The sequence below is a fragment of the Poecile atricapillus genome, chromosome 3 (genome assembly GCF_030490865.1).
Source record: "Poecile atricapillus isolate bPoeAtr1 chromosome 3, bPoeAtr1.hap1, whole genome shotgun sequence".
Lineage (NCBI taxonomy): Eukaryota > Metazoa > Chordata > Aves > Passeriformes > Paridae > Poecile > Poecile atricapillus.
This window is the reverse complement of record NC_081251.1, coordinates 108,586,619-108,600,548: the sequence shown is the minus strand read 5'-3', so window position 1 is coordinate 108,600,548 and position 13,930 is coordinate 108,586,619. Positions and strand designations below refer to the sequence as shown.

At 40.0% G+C, this 13,930-nt stretch overlaps 1 long non-coding RNA gene across 2 annotated transcripts in view; it reads left to right on the top strand.

Moving 5' to 3' along the window:
- Positions 1-12,000, top strand: part of LOC131577523 (uncharacterized) — a 155,956-nt gene extending 143,956 nt beyond the window's left edge. Inside the window, exon 3 of one of the 2 annotated variants that reach the window (XR_009277229.1) lies at positions 10,735-12,000. This is a non-coding gene — a long non-coding RNA (uncharacterized LOC131577523). Of the gene's footprint in view, positions 1-10,500; positions 10,635-10,734 lie in introns of those variants that run through there. The other variant, XR_009277230.1, reaches the window with a different exon arrangement.
- The last annotated feature ends 1,930 nt before the right edge of the window (positions 12,001-13,930 follow it).

The following is a 13,930-nucleotide window of genomic DNA, read 5'->3' as shown; positions in this document are numbered from 1 at the left end:
ATCTACAGATACACGTACCTATTTAAATTCTCTTCCTACGTGCCAGTCAGGAAGCAAGGAAACAGTGATTGATTATTTTCATTTATTGGGAAACACTTAGATAGTCTGGACAATGGGGACTTTATAAGCACCCAGGTGGACAGGACATCTCGAGCTCTTGTCATGCTTGCCAGATGTGTTAGCTGTGACTCCAGGCCCTAAAGAGAGACTTCAATTTGATCTGTGTCTTGCCAAAGCACTTAAGCACATGCTTATCTCTAGATATATGAATAGTCCCTTGAGAATGCCCATGTGCTTAAAGTTCGGCATGCATTTAAGTGCTTTACTGGAGCAGGCTCCTGAGTCTTTCTGGGGATAATTAAGTCATGCCAAAAGCTATTTTACTGCCACATTTTCTTTCTGGTTCACAGGATGAGAAAATCCATTTTCATCAGAATACCAAGTGGATCATTTTTAACCTGATTATTTGTTAAAGGATTCATGTCATTAAAAAGAACTTCTTTGCTCCTTCCTTCCATTCAGTGGTTGGTGCCGATGTTTTTTAATTCCTCCTTTTCTATTGCTTACCAGTGAGGTATGCTGTAATTGAGCCAAACTCTGCTTATATACCTGGCAGTGCTAATGAAAGGTGATGACCTTTGGCCACTCCTTCAGTAATGAACCTCTCCACAGTAGGGCCAGATGGTGCTTTCACTTCCAAGGGTGCAACTTTACTGAGGTTATGCAGGTGCAAGAGTATTTCTGGAAAGGTTTCCTGCATTGGGGAGTGCCACAGTGGTGTTGGTAGCCAGAGGGAGAAAACTGCCTTGGGAGGATAAATATAAAAAGAAACACACCCAGAAAATGGAAAATGCTTTTTGTGCAGTTGGTATTAAGCACAGACTTAGTGGATGCAGCCATAAAGCTCCTCTGTGCTGTAGGTAGGAGCTCGTACACCTTTATGGTTTGTGGGCAAAGGAGTTAGATTGTTCACTGCTTAGCAATGCAAGAATCAAAAAAACTCAGCAAGCCAGTGTGGCCATGCATGTAACACTTAAAAATTTTCTGTGCAGCTCCAATGAAGAGAAGGATTAAGGTGAGGAACAGGGAAAACTTTGGGTCAAGAACCTGAAAAGTAGAATTGGTCCATCCTTGGACTGAGCAACCTGCTTTCCTACAGATGTGGCCAAAGGTGTTAGAATCAATGTCCAAAGCCTGAAGGGGGTGAAAGGAGGAGAGGAGCAGCATGTCTGACTGCATCCTCGGCATCTCCCGTGTTGGGGTGGCTCAGCCTCCAGTCTCCTGATAAAAACAAGCATGTTCCGCTTCATTTCCTGTTTTGGAAAATGCGGGTTGAATGCTAAAAGGCTAATTGCACATTGTTTTTAAAAATTAGTTTGATAATTCATCATATTGTAATTAAACTAATTAGAACACTATTCATTTCCAACCACCTTAATTAGGCCTCAACTTGGCAGGGAGCCCGTGAGACCAAAATGTTGCAATTTGTTAAACAATCGAAAGACTTTGATAACAAATGACTGTATTCAGCTACATTTTAGTTAATAAGATTTATATATTAATCTGGTTATACTTTGTTCCTTCAGAATCTGGCAGGGCTTACAGGTCTTCTGATCCCCCTACGAAATTCCTAAAGTCTGAGTTAAAATAACTGGAAAATTTTCCCAATCTTACAGACCTTCCTGATTTTTGCACCGTAGCAGGCATTTGTGAGACTGAAATGATTTTTTTAAACTTTCTAATTTTAAAACTTTTTTTAAAAAATTTTTTACCATTTTTATTTTTCCCTTCTTCTGATCAAGTAAACGGCTTTCAAAGTGAAATGGCAAGTTTGTGGAGCAGATGCAGGCTGGGTCTATGGGCTGGGAGGGTGTTGGTGTCTCCCTCTCTCTGGGTTTGCTTTTGGGGGCGCTGTTGGATCAGGCTGCACTTCTTCAGTTGCACAGCACAGGAGATTCCCTTCGCACCCTTTTTTGGACTTCTGGCCCTTGTCATGTCATTGTGACAAATGCTTGGCCAGGGCATGAGCTGGCACCCCAAACTCACATGAGAGGTGCAGGACTTCCGTGGTGGCTGGTTCATCGGTGGTGAATTTCCCTGCGTGCTCCCTTTGACAGCGTAATGAAGTGATAATTACCTAAATGAATAAATGTTGATGGCTGAGATAAATATCCACATTCCCTTAATCTATTTTCCTCTGAAATTGCTAAAGGAAATTTGGCTTTAATGAGAGGTATATGTCAATTTTTACAAATGATTGTAAATCTGTTTAGAGAGAACTTAGACGAGTCAGTCTCTGTTTCAGCAGTAAAAGTTATTGATGTATGAAGGCATAAGATGGACCAAAAAAATTGAACAAGGTATTGTAATAATTTTGTTTCTCAGTGTCACTACCTTTTGCAACATCTGGTTTGTTTCTGTTCTTTCCACATCCTGCAGATGTTGCTGAACACATGAAAAACACTGGTGAGAGAATATTTTAGCCAAGAAGCAGTTTCAGTGAATATTATAAAAGGGTATCCTCTTAACTCTCCAGAAGTTGAGTAACTAAAAAATTCTAGTTTCATTGCTAGTAAAGATCAGATCAATAAGCAAATGGGCCAGGGGCCCTCTAAAAGTGTCAAGAATAATCTGTTGTGGATGAAATAGAAAAGTATCTGGAAACAGTATGAAGTAATAAATCCAGATGGAGTCTTATTCTGACACCCTTCCTGAGCCTTACTCCTTAAATAGCCTTACTGATATTAGAGGCTCGTGTTCAAGCTGCTGATGTGGGATTTCCTTCCTTGCCCATCTCTGGTTCACATGGCAGAGGAAAAGAAGATTAAGGAAACGTGAAAAGCCTACATACAGGCAAATTTTCCACAGTGTTTATGGGTTGTGTAGCTTACTGATGGGCCAGGTTTTAAATTCTGTCTTCCCATGCACATCGCCAGTGCCAGTCTGGTGGGCAGAGGGTTCTCTGGACAGCAGGCATAGCACAGGATGGCTCAGGGATCCTGTTTCTTGTTGCTGTAGAGTTGGGAAGGGCAGCCTGGTTTTTGTTATGCCTTTACCACAGCAAATCTGTTTGCTGAAGCTGCCCTTAGCTCTTTAATACTCCTAAAATAGTTAGTCTGAGGTTGCTGACTGGTTTTCCATCCTGTTTCACCTGGTTTTACCTATTGATCATTTTTCCATGGGTCTAAGCACCTTTCTGAGCCCTGGAGAATATTCTAGAAAGGGCTGGAAGGCAGGGAAGTTGCAAACAGCATGGGTTTCTGCCATGGCCTTGATTGGAGCAGCTCCCAGGGTTCAAGAGACAGAACACAGCCACTCCTCCTTGCCCCAGTCATTCTGAAAGGGTCTGTGTGTAGAGACCACTGCACAAAGCACAGAGCCTGGAGTAACTCTTGGCAGTAACTCTTCCATCATTGATGTCAGAGGTGGGACAGAACTCCTTCCTCTTGCTGCCTCCTCAAAATACAGATGGCAAAGGAGAAATATTGAGTGCGTGGGAGTTAATGGTAAATTTCATCTGGTTTCTCAATGGCCTGGGCTTCGCTTGCATGCTGAAATGAGGAAGAGTGATGAAAGGGGTGACTCTGAAGCAGTATAAGTTGGGAATATGAAAAAGACTGAGGAATGAAAAGGCTACTGTATGTAATGGCTCTTTGTCAGGGAAAAACAGGACATTATGAAGGAGATGCTAGAAGAGTTCTGCTGGGACTGAGTAAGTGATAGCACAGGAGAGGGCAGGATGCAGAAAATGCATCTGATGTACCTTGGCCTTTGGCATGGTGGCTCCAAGTGGTCACAGTGTAATTCAGAGGTGAATTTAAAAATGGGTACCTGGAAGATAGGCTGAAATGGCCTTCAGCTGCCCATGCTGCCAGAGGAAAATCTTCTTCAAAGTATTTTTCTTTTATGAAGATGAGCATAAATTAATGGTTATTTTTTCAGCAAAGAAACAGCAGTAGATGGGAAGGTGCATAAACAGGTGCATCGTTTCTCTCCTCCCCTCTTGAGCAGCTCATTTTAATATACACCAGTTATTGCTGTGCATAATAATGAACATCTGTCAAATGCTTTCCAGAGTGTGTGAAAATCCACCTACAGAGCTAAAAAGCAGACAGGCTGTGTAGTTTCTGTGCTGCTCCCCCTATTGCCAGAGAAACTTCTCCAAGCTGAAATCTCTCCAGTTCACACTCTACTTCAGACCTCTGTTTTCTAGTCAAATACGTTATTTCTCTGCATAAAACATAAGGAGACTCCAGTGACCACCAGTGTCCCTAATGTAATTTCATAGAAAAAATCTGACTCCTCTTGAGTCCAAAGCCCTGGAGATCCCCAGTTCCTGAGGTGATGGCCTCCAGCCAGGAAAGAATGAGGTCCCCTAGGTCAAATTCTCCCCCCAGATAGAGCCACTGCAAACCTAATAAAGGAAATGAGGTTGCCAGGGTGTGGTTGGAGACAGAATTTGGCCATATTTGAAGTCTGTGGAGTGGCTCCAGGATGAGATCAAGAATTGGCCTCTCCCTCCAGCCTCCCCTTCAATATTAGTTCTTTATAAAGCAGCATAGGTTGCCTCACGCTTGCATTCCTGCAGGAGAGGCTGGGTCCAAAGCCCTCTAAAGATGTTCAGAGATTTCCTTTTGAAGACTAGGTCAGGTTTCCAGACAAGACATACCATCCAACTGCAATCAACTTGTTCCTTAGGTATATTTTTGTTCAGACCAACCTCAGACTTAATACTCACAGTCGAATTTGAAAATTCCTTTTTCTCTTTTACTTTGCACAGCTGAGAAGTAAAAGGGAGATAGAAAAAAATACCCTCTAAAGAAAATCCAGCACTTAGCTGTGAGAGCCTGTATTTGGTTGGTGATGCTTTGTGGAGGTCACAGGGATTAATGAAAAACATGATTAGAACAACATCAAGCTGGGGGCCCCAGTTTGGCACTGAAGCATCCATTTGGGTATATCATATTGCATTATGTGATGTAAGAATGTGGGCTAGTGTAATCAAAATGTAACTGCAATCCTTACCAAAAACACCTGTTTAACCTCAGCTAACCCGGGAAGGGAACGTCAGATATTTTATTTCCTTGCTTGAGCATCAGAGGTGTAGTGGTGAAAGCACAATAATAAAGCTTCTGTTTGTAGGTCCTGGAAACTGAAGTATTTAGAGCTTGTGCCCAGTCTATCCCAAAATACATTTTATGTTCCTCAGTTATGTGATTACTTAACTTAGTTATGTGCTTGGGAAGAATGCCGAAGTGAGGGGAACGGAGTCTGAGGATGGAAATGTTTAATCTGTGATTTGATAAACTGTAGCTAGTGGCAATATGAGCTGCTTCTGGCCCAAGAACAGAGGTCTGTAAAGTACCAAGGAAGCAGAGAGGTCTTTTGGCACTTTTTGAGGAAAAACTGGTTTGAAAAAAGAGTGGTGAATTATGATCAGGGCTCAGAACCCAGATCTGAGTTGAAATTGCCAATTTTATCACTTTGCCCAGAGAACCCTTGGAATCTTGGAATCATTCCCTGGGTGATAAATGCTGAGAAGCTGCCAGAGCAGGGTGGCAGCACAGCAAAGAATAAATGTTCTAATGGTTCAGGTATCAATGTGAGACTGAAGAGAAAAAAATTTGCCTTCTATTCTGTGGCAAGATTCTTTTATTTTTATTTTTTTAAATTTTTTAAATTATTTTTTTGAGATTAGGAAAATTATTATTTCTCTTGATTTTACCTGTCTAGAGATTAGTTTTTAGTTTAAGTCAGTCACTGAAATTCCATCTTTCTTCGGTGATTCATCCTCCTAATGCAGTCCCTTGTGTATGGGATGATTTATGTTCTGAAGAAATTTCTCTAACAGTTGGAGCACATATAACTATCTGAGATGAGATGAGATGAAATGCTGTGAACTTTTAGTCAGCTAAGATGAGGTGAGATGACTCATGGCACCCCAGCTGATTGCTTCTGTAGAGCAAGGATACCCATACTTCCACGTTTCATTGGTGTAAATACTTGTAAGTATAAAAGTTAAACTTTAAAAGGAGCACCTTTCAAAGAGCCTACATGAGACAGAATGTTTTAGAAATTAGTGGGAAGCACTCACTTGTTTTTTTTTATAACTCCCAAAGAAGGCTGAAAAGCCATCATAGATGCTTCAGAGGTTTGGGTTTTTTTCATTTCTGTACAGTCCAATGCTTTCCTTCACTTGCAGTGAAATTGGTGTTGAATTCCTCTTTGTACCTTGAGCAACCTAACTTGCTTTTGCTGGACTGTGCTGAGAAACTTCTCAGTGCCTGGTATGAGTTCAGGAGTCCTCAAGGAGATTTTGGGTAGTAGGGTGTTGACCTAAGAGCTCTGGTGCGGGGTGCAGATGGCTCAGTGAAAACACATGGACCCTCAGTTGAGGCTACATCTTGAACAGGTGATAAATCAACAGGATTTATTGACTCCAGCAGAGCTATTGCCTTGTTTCCAGTCCAAAGGATCCAGTGGATATATGGTACTTTTACACTTCCATACAGAATCCTGAGTGATGTCAGAGCTGTTGCAAGGTAAAGGTGTAGTTTTGGAAGGGTAATCAGTGACAGAAAGCAAAGAAAGGACTTTGACAATGTCAGACAAATGAGAGACTTTGTGTTTTAAAGATCTGGAGAAGCTGTTCTGGCAAAAGGGCTCAGAGCTGAAACGACAGACACAAATCTGTCATGAGGAGCAGCCAGCTCCAGAGTGCCCAGATCCCTGGTTTGTCAAACTCCAGTGCTGATGGATGAACTACTGAGGCATTTCCTGCTGAAATGCACCATGAAATTTTGTACAGAGATGGATAGAAAATAAAAAGAGCATTGGCATAAACCAAATGAACAAAATGGTGATGCCCCCATGCCACCAGCAGCCCATACTGCAAGGTGTGGTGTACAGTGTGTTCTGGCTTTGGTACAGCAGCACTTAGTGGGCCCAGAGTCATTGCATGGAGCCAATGCATTGCCTGTCTGTGCTGATTTAACCAGCATTACATAAATCATTCATTCCCACAGACATTCTATTGTGAATATTTTTTGAGCAGCTTACCAATTGTATTTATTTCTAATTTTTTAATTAAAGCAAGGCAAAACCAGATCCTGTCCTCTGCTGATGTCTTGGTTCAGGGAATAGTTTATCTTGAGACAGATAAGAGTGTATCAAGTTCTCCACAGTTTGTCAAGGCAAATACTTGTCAGTGGCCTAAATATTTTAATCAATATTATGGAATCATGAATATTAGGGAATAATCTTTTAAGAGGGAGAAGAGCATAAGTTCCAGCTGACCCCTCCCACCGTTTTCCCTGAGCCCACAAAACCTGGAAAGACTAGCTACATTTGGAAACAGATGCTCCTACAATTATGGAGGAAGAAACATGACTGACTGCTTGGAAAAGACAACTTTGGGTAATGTACCAGCAGATCCACAGATTCATTACAAAAGTGCAATCTGACAAAAACATCTTAAGGTCTCAACTCACTGTGTCTCTTCCATGAAGGCAGTTTATGTCAATGAAGATGCCTCACAGTTCCTCAGCCTAGGAAGGTTCAGACATGGGAGGGCCTGTGGAAATTTACAGCAGCCAAAAAGCCCAGTACTGAAATTTCTTTAATCTGATCAAGCTTTGTTCTTAACCCTGAGACATAAATATCCAGCACATTACACCTTTGATTTACTATTGTACATGTATCAGAGAAACAGTGGTCCTTTTGAATTATGCATTCTCTTAACAGAACATTAAACGTTATGGGGAGATGGAGTGGCCCAACACACAGCTATTATCCTGACAGAGGGGAGGGTGAGATCAAGAGTAATGCTCCCAAGCTACAGAAACTCTGAGTTTTTGTTGGACTGCTTGAATGAGCATTATAAATAGCGCTTTGTTCCTTCTTGTTAATAAATAGTGTTTAGATTGTTCACAAGAAACCTGATAGATGGCTCATCAAGAGGAACAGGAGGGATTATTATTTGACATAAAAGAAGAACGACATCTCTAAGTCCTGAAACTTGCCTTGAAACTGATAAACGCATGCAGCAGAACTGTTCCTCAGCTTCTGAGAACAAAGCAAGTCTTTTAATAACTTGAAAATTCATTTGTTATGGTTCTTCATATAAAGACATGGCCAAAAGTTACTACAGTACTGTAGGAAATCAAGTTTGATTTTGTAATATAGTCAAATGAGTACTTTGGAGTGCTATGTTTAAGATCAATAAGGAAGCGGTAACTACATTTGCTGTCATATGATGATATTGATGTAAAAACATAGTGGTCAAAATGATAAAATCAATTTCATAATTTAATCAGAAATGTTTATTGATACCATTAAAGCTGAATTCAATAGCTCCTGATATCCAGGTAATTTCTTATCTGTCAGAAAAACATATTGAAATGTTCTTTCTTTTAAATGCTTGGAGTTAAATCACTGAAAAAAACCAGCAGCAACCTGTGGCTGGAGCGGGCAGGGGATGGTAGATGGGGGGTGGAGCTTTTCTAGTGGTTCATACAAAATGCTTTAAGCTTTTCAGAGCTCTTGTATTTCATGTGTGATGGGTCCAGGCTATGCTGTCTTCTTGTGCTGTACAGCCCTGAGGTTCCATAGCTCCTCCTCTGTAGGTGATGAGGATGGGAGCGAATGTGGATTTAAGGCACAAAACACAGTTATTGGGTTTGTCTTTGCTCCTCTGCCCCATCCTAGCCAAAGTTTGGGCTAAACCCTAGAATATGCTGCAAAGGCAGTGGAGCAGGCAGGGATGGCCACAGAGCAGGTCAGCAGCGTGTGGGGTCAGGATTCACAGGTGAGAGTGGCCTGTGGGGGTGGGAGAGAGGAAAAGGCAGGTTGGAAGTGGCTAGGTATGGGTTATATCTTCCATGTGTGGCAGATATATGTGTTTCATCCCTTGTGGGGATGAAATGCTTTGCTCTGGGCCGTTCTCCTCATGCTGCTCTCGTGAAGGTGTGTCTGAGCACACAGGGTACCACCACAAGGTACCACAAGGGCTAGGAAAGGCACAACCCCCCTGTAGAAATCAGGGGGTCACCACTGATGCAGTTCTTTGGGAACAAGAGAAAAAAGTTTTTTTTTTTTAAATAAATTAGATAAATAAGAATTGAGATTTTTTATGATTGGAATTGACTGACTTAGAGAAGATTTCATAGAACACATGGCTCTAAAAGCTAGAGAAATGATAGTTAAGGCTGCCTAATTCTCTCTCTGAAGACTGTATGCATAGCAGAATAAATCCATTAATCTTGGGCAGTAATATTGAATATGTGCTTCATTATGGAGCTGAAACTGATGTCATCCCTGGATGGGTTATTTTAATTTATTTTTTTTCACATGGTATTTCTGGTTTTTAAATACTTCATTTTAAAAGAAGCCATCTGGTGAGAAATATTGTTTTATCAGAGCATTTTTGCACTTTGTAGAAATTAGTTTCTGTGTAGAAGGTGAAACTTTTTGGCTCTTTCTCTCTTGAGGTATGGAGGATTATAGGTCTTGCATTTAAGTATATATTTGAAATTGATCAATCTAAATTACTGATGGAGTAATTTATATTTCTTTTTATTTTTACATAGCTAGTCAAAGATGAGTACTTCATCTAGGGCAGTGCAAGAAAAAATTTACTTTGATGGAAAGGCATATTTTGACTCCTTGAAGTAAATGTGAATGATGTGTATTTGTCACATACCAGGAACAGCTCTAGATATGCACAAATTTATTTCTACTGAGATTCATGTTTCTCATACTTTAAATCCTGCTACTTTGCATAGGCCAGAAACCAGTTCATTCCATGTCTCTAGGCTGACTGCAAACAAAACATACCCTAAGCATTCTTTACTATGCCTTTCGAGGCACTTTGCAAGGATGGAGAAAGATTCTATAACTGCCACAGCTCAGTATTCAGAACCAAAATCATTTCCAGGAGGCAAATTTTTGGTGGACAAATTACAGTTTGGCTTACTCTTAAATTCAGCCCGAACTCTTAACTCTGCCACAGGATTTCTGTAGCCCCTAAGCTGCAGAAGGCAACCTAAAATTGTAGAGTAGGTTTAGACTGGATATTCAGAAGAAATTCTTCCTTGCAAGGGTGCTGAGGCACTGGCACAGGTTGTCCAGAGAAGCTGTGGATTCCACTCCACTGAAAGTGTTCAAGGCCAGTCTGGATGGAGCTCTGAGCAGTCTGGGATAGTGGAAGGTGTCCCTGCCCATGGTGGGGGGGTGTTGGAACCAGATGGGCTTTAAGGTCCATTCCAACCCAAACCATTCCATGGTTCTGTGCAGCTGCCCATCCATCAGGTATAAATCTCAGCACAGACACTCTGCACAGTGGGAGTGAGAGGCCCTCACCACGTATATAAGTCTTGCTTTTATTTTGTGAGGTAGCAGGAGCCATTTGGGAAGCAAACAATGAAATTCTCTGCTGTCATCTCTTCTTTCATTATATTTGTCAGTATGGAATCAAATAATCTTTTCTCCTTCCTACTCCAGACAGTGATAAGAGCAAGCCTGAGCAACCCACCTGTTTCAAGGTTTGTGGAGTAAGGGATTTTTAATATGACAGGCAAGAAGATGGATGAGGCATTTTTCAAGGTGGAAACAAATTTAAGTCACTAAATCACACACACAGAGCAAATGCTCCTTTCTCTATCATTTCTAGAAATTCCTCATTGTCCTTGAAATGTGACCCTTGAATCTGATATCATGATTTCTTTTTCTTTGCAGAATTACATGAAGGATTTATATTCAACTTGGTGAGCGAGACCATTCCTTGAGAACGTGGGCTCATTCTCCTGGATTTGCAGAGGCTTGTTTTACTGGACTGGAGCCTTTTACAACTGTGTGTCCAAGTCTGCTCTATGGAATTGCATGTTCACTCCTCACCTAATGGAAAAAAAATAACTGCCAGAAGGTGCATTCCTCCTTTTGTAGGATGGAATGAGCTATCCTCAGAAAGATCTCACTTTCTATTATGGAAAGAGTGTAGAGAATGAGAGTAGATACAATTCTGACTTGTGTGTGTTTATAGGAGAACCAAGTGACCATAGGTTTTGGATGTATGCAAATCCAAAAATCTTGTAAGCTGGCAATAAATGAAGTAAAAAGTTCAAGAGATTTTGTTACCTATTAAAATGGGATTGTCTGCCTCAGTGTTTAAAGATTTTCTGTGAGATTTAACTGAAGGACTGCAACCAATTAGTTAAAGATTAGACTATGGACTAAACAGGGCTTAGGTCTTTTCAGTGTTGCTTGTCTCAGTGTTAATTGCTTGTCCACATTTTAATTTCCTTCAGTGTAAATAATGATGATAATGTATAAATCAAAATGATCTTCTGTAACGTAATTCAGGAAGAATTATTGATTGCTAGACTGTGTTTGGATTGAACTACTTTTGACAAATAGGAATGTCAAGATTTGTTTTCATAAGACAAGTAGCTGAGCCTTTGATATCTGATTTGAAGTATTTGTCTATATAACACATATCAGTAAAGCAACTTGTATCCAGTTTGTAGCTGAGAAACTGGCATATTTTATGGCTGATATAATTGATTTAGAAACTGACTTACCAGATTGTCCTATGTACACTAGAGAGGAATGGGGCTGCTGTAATGTGCCAGGGTGGGGGAAGAATGGAGACTTATTCTTGGAAATGTTCCGATGTTTTGTAGAAGCGTTTAGAGAAGCCACAGGAATGCCAGGATTAAAAGCTTGAATACAGAATAAAATCTTTAAGAGATGGTGATGGATTTCTTAGTTCTTTTATTAAGATTACATACTGAGCTGTATTTAGTACAGGTTACCATCATTTCCAAAAGTTTCAGTCAAATCTGAGAAGGGACTGAATGAAAAGGGCTGTGAGATGAAACTAATTCTAAAAAGAATATGAAGATTGGCTAAAACTTTTAGTCTTATGAAAGAATAATATGTGTTTGTTTATAAGCTGTATAAGATCTTAGATCCTATACCCAAATCTGTATTTCTATCATGGTGTCATAAAGCCAAATAAAAATTTTTGGTTTTCTACCATGAAAATGCAGTGCTGATGTATTTTGCTGTGTAATGTGGGAGACTGAGGTCATGGAGACATTACCAGATCTTTCATCATCCTGCAAATAAAATGCAACAATCAGTTTTCAAAGCCAAAATCCCTAAAATGTCATAAAGTTTTCTGAGTTTCAAAGCTTGAAATAGCAGCTCTTGGCAAAATGCCTTGTGCCGCACTGTTAACATTTTTTAGATGGCAGCAAAATAGCCATCTAGAGCAACTTTGTGATTTCTCCTTCCATTAGTCTGACAAAGTATGAAATTTGCCACTTAACCATAACTACCCCTTTAGATCTGTTGTTTCTTCCTGCAATTCTTGTGGAATTCTGAATTCAGAGATGCCCATTTAGATGAAAATTCTTGACTTAATCCAGATGATGGAAATGGCCATAGGAAAGCACATATGCTGATAGAAAATATAAACATAGTAGGTTTGTTCACTGAGAAATTTGCTGATGTAAAAATATTATTCTGAATATGCTGCCTGACAAAATAAGACAAACAGGAAGAGACAAACACCAAAACCAAAGCAATTAAAAATCACTTAATGACTTTTTAATGGAGGAAAGCAAGGATATGGAAAGAGACAGAAGCAGGTTTGGTGTCACAATATGACTTGGGATCAGTGCTAAAGCTTAACTTTCCACAGCTGATTTGGTGGTCTAGCCTAAAAAAACTCAGGAGTTGTTTGAGATAAATTTGTGGATACTTATGTGGCTCATAAAGATCTTATGTGGCTCACAAGGAAACAATCAAAATAAAAATTTGTCAGAGGTGTCCTGCAACTGTTTTGGAAGAGCTGAAAAAAATGATGAAAATATTTTTGTTGGCTCTTCAATTTCTGGACCTACAACATAAAGAAGTCTTATGGAAGAAATATTAGTGCAAGATTAGTTTGGCAGTCTTGAAAGAAAAAAGAAGAGATCCTGTTCAAAAAATTGACTTCAATTTGGGGATTGAATTTTGAGTTTCTAGGGAGATTTTCCTCGTTTAATAGAAATTAAACACCTAGGAATTAATTGTCTATAATTGCCTCTCTCTAGTGAGTGGGAGAAAAAAATGATCACTTCCATAGAATGATAAAGCTCTATTGTCCTTGACAGTTATTTTAGGATGGGCTGAATCATACACTAAAGATAGTTATCCCTCTCTGCTGGCTGTAGGCAGCTCTGATAAGTAGCCTAGACTTCACACACTGGAGTTTTTGATGGCTCATGTGGATGAAGTGTGTCCTCCTGCAGTGATTCTAAGTCCATCTCTGATCCAACACATCTGCTTTTAATAATCCAAAATAAAAAACCCAAAAAACTCTCCCCTTCTTAAGCCTTCGTATTAATTAGGTGTGAAAATTACTTTTTGGATCAGCTCACTAGCACTTCAAGGTCGTTTAACCACCTCTGTCTGACCTAAGACATATTAACTGTGATAGAGCAAGTGGGAAGGAGGAAACAGAAGTACCACTTTTTGAAGTATGAAAGAACACAGCATGAAAATAGTTCCTTTTCTCTTGGTTTAATATTTGCTTTTGTTCATCTCTTGAACTCGAAAATTTCATCAAACAATCTGTCAGCACTTGTATGGTGAACAGAGCCCTTGAGTAAAAGGAAGCCACCAGTAGCTGGTCCTGCTTGTAATTTAAAGCATATCACACAGTCCACTTACACGGGCAGGGCTTCTCTCCATCGCCACTGAGCACGTGTGTGTCTGTGGAAGGACCTTTACCTCCGTAATTATTGTTGGAGTCTGGAATACAGAGTGTGTGCCCTTGTTTCTGATACTTTTTTATAAGATCCAGAAAAACACTGAACTTCATATAACATGAAATTCATGAGCATGTTTTCATGGTGACACATGAAAACAAATGTTAAAGTTAGAT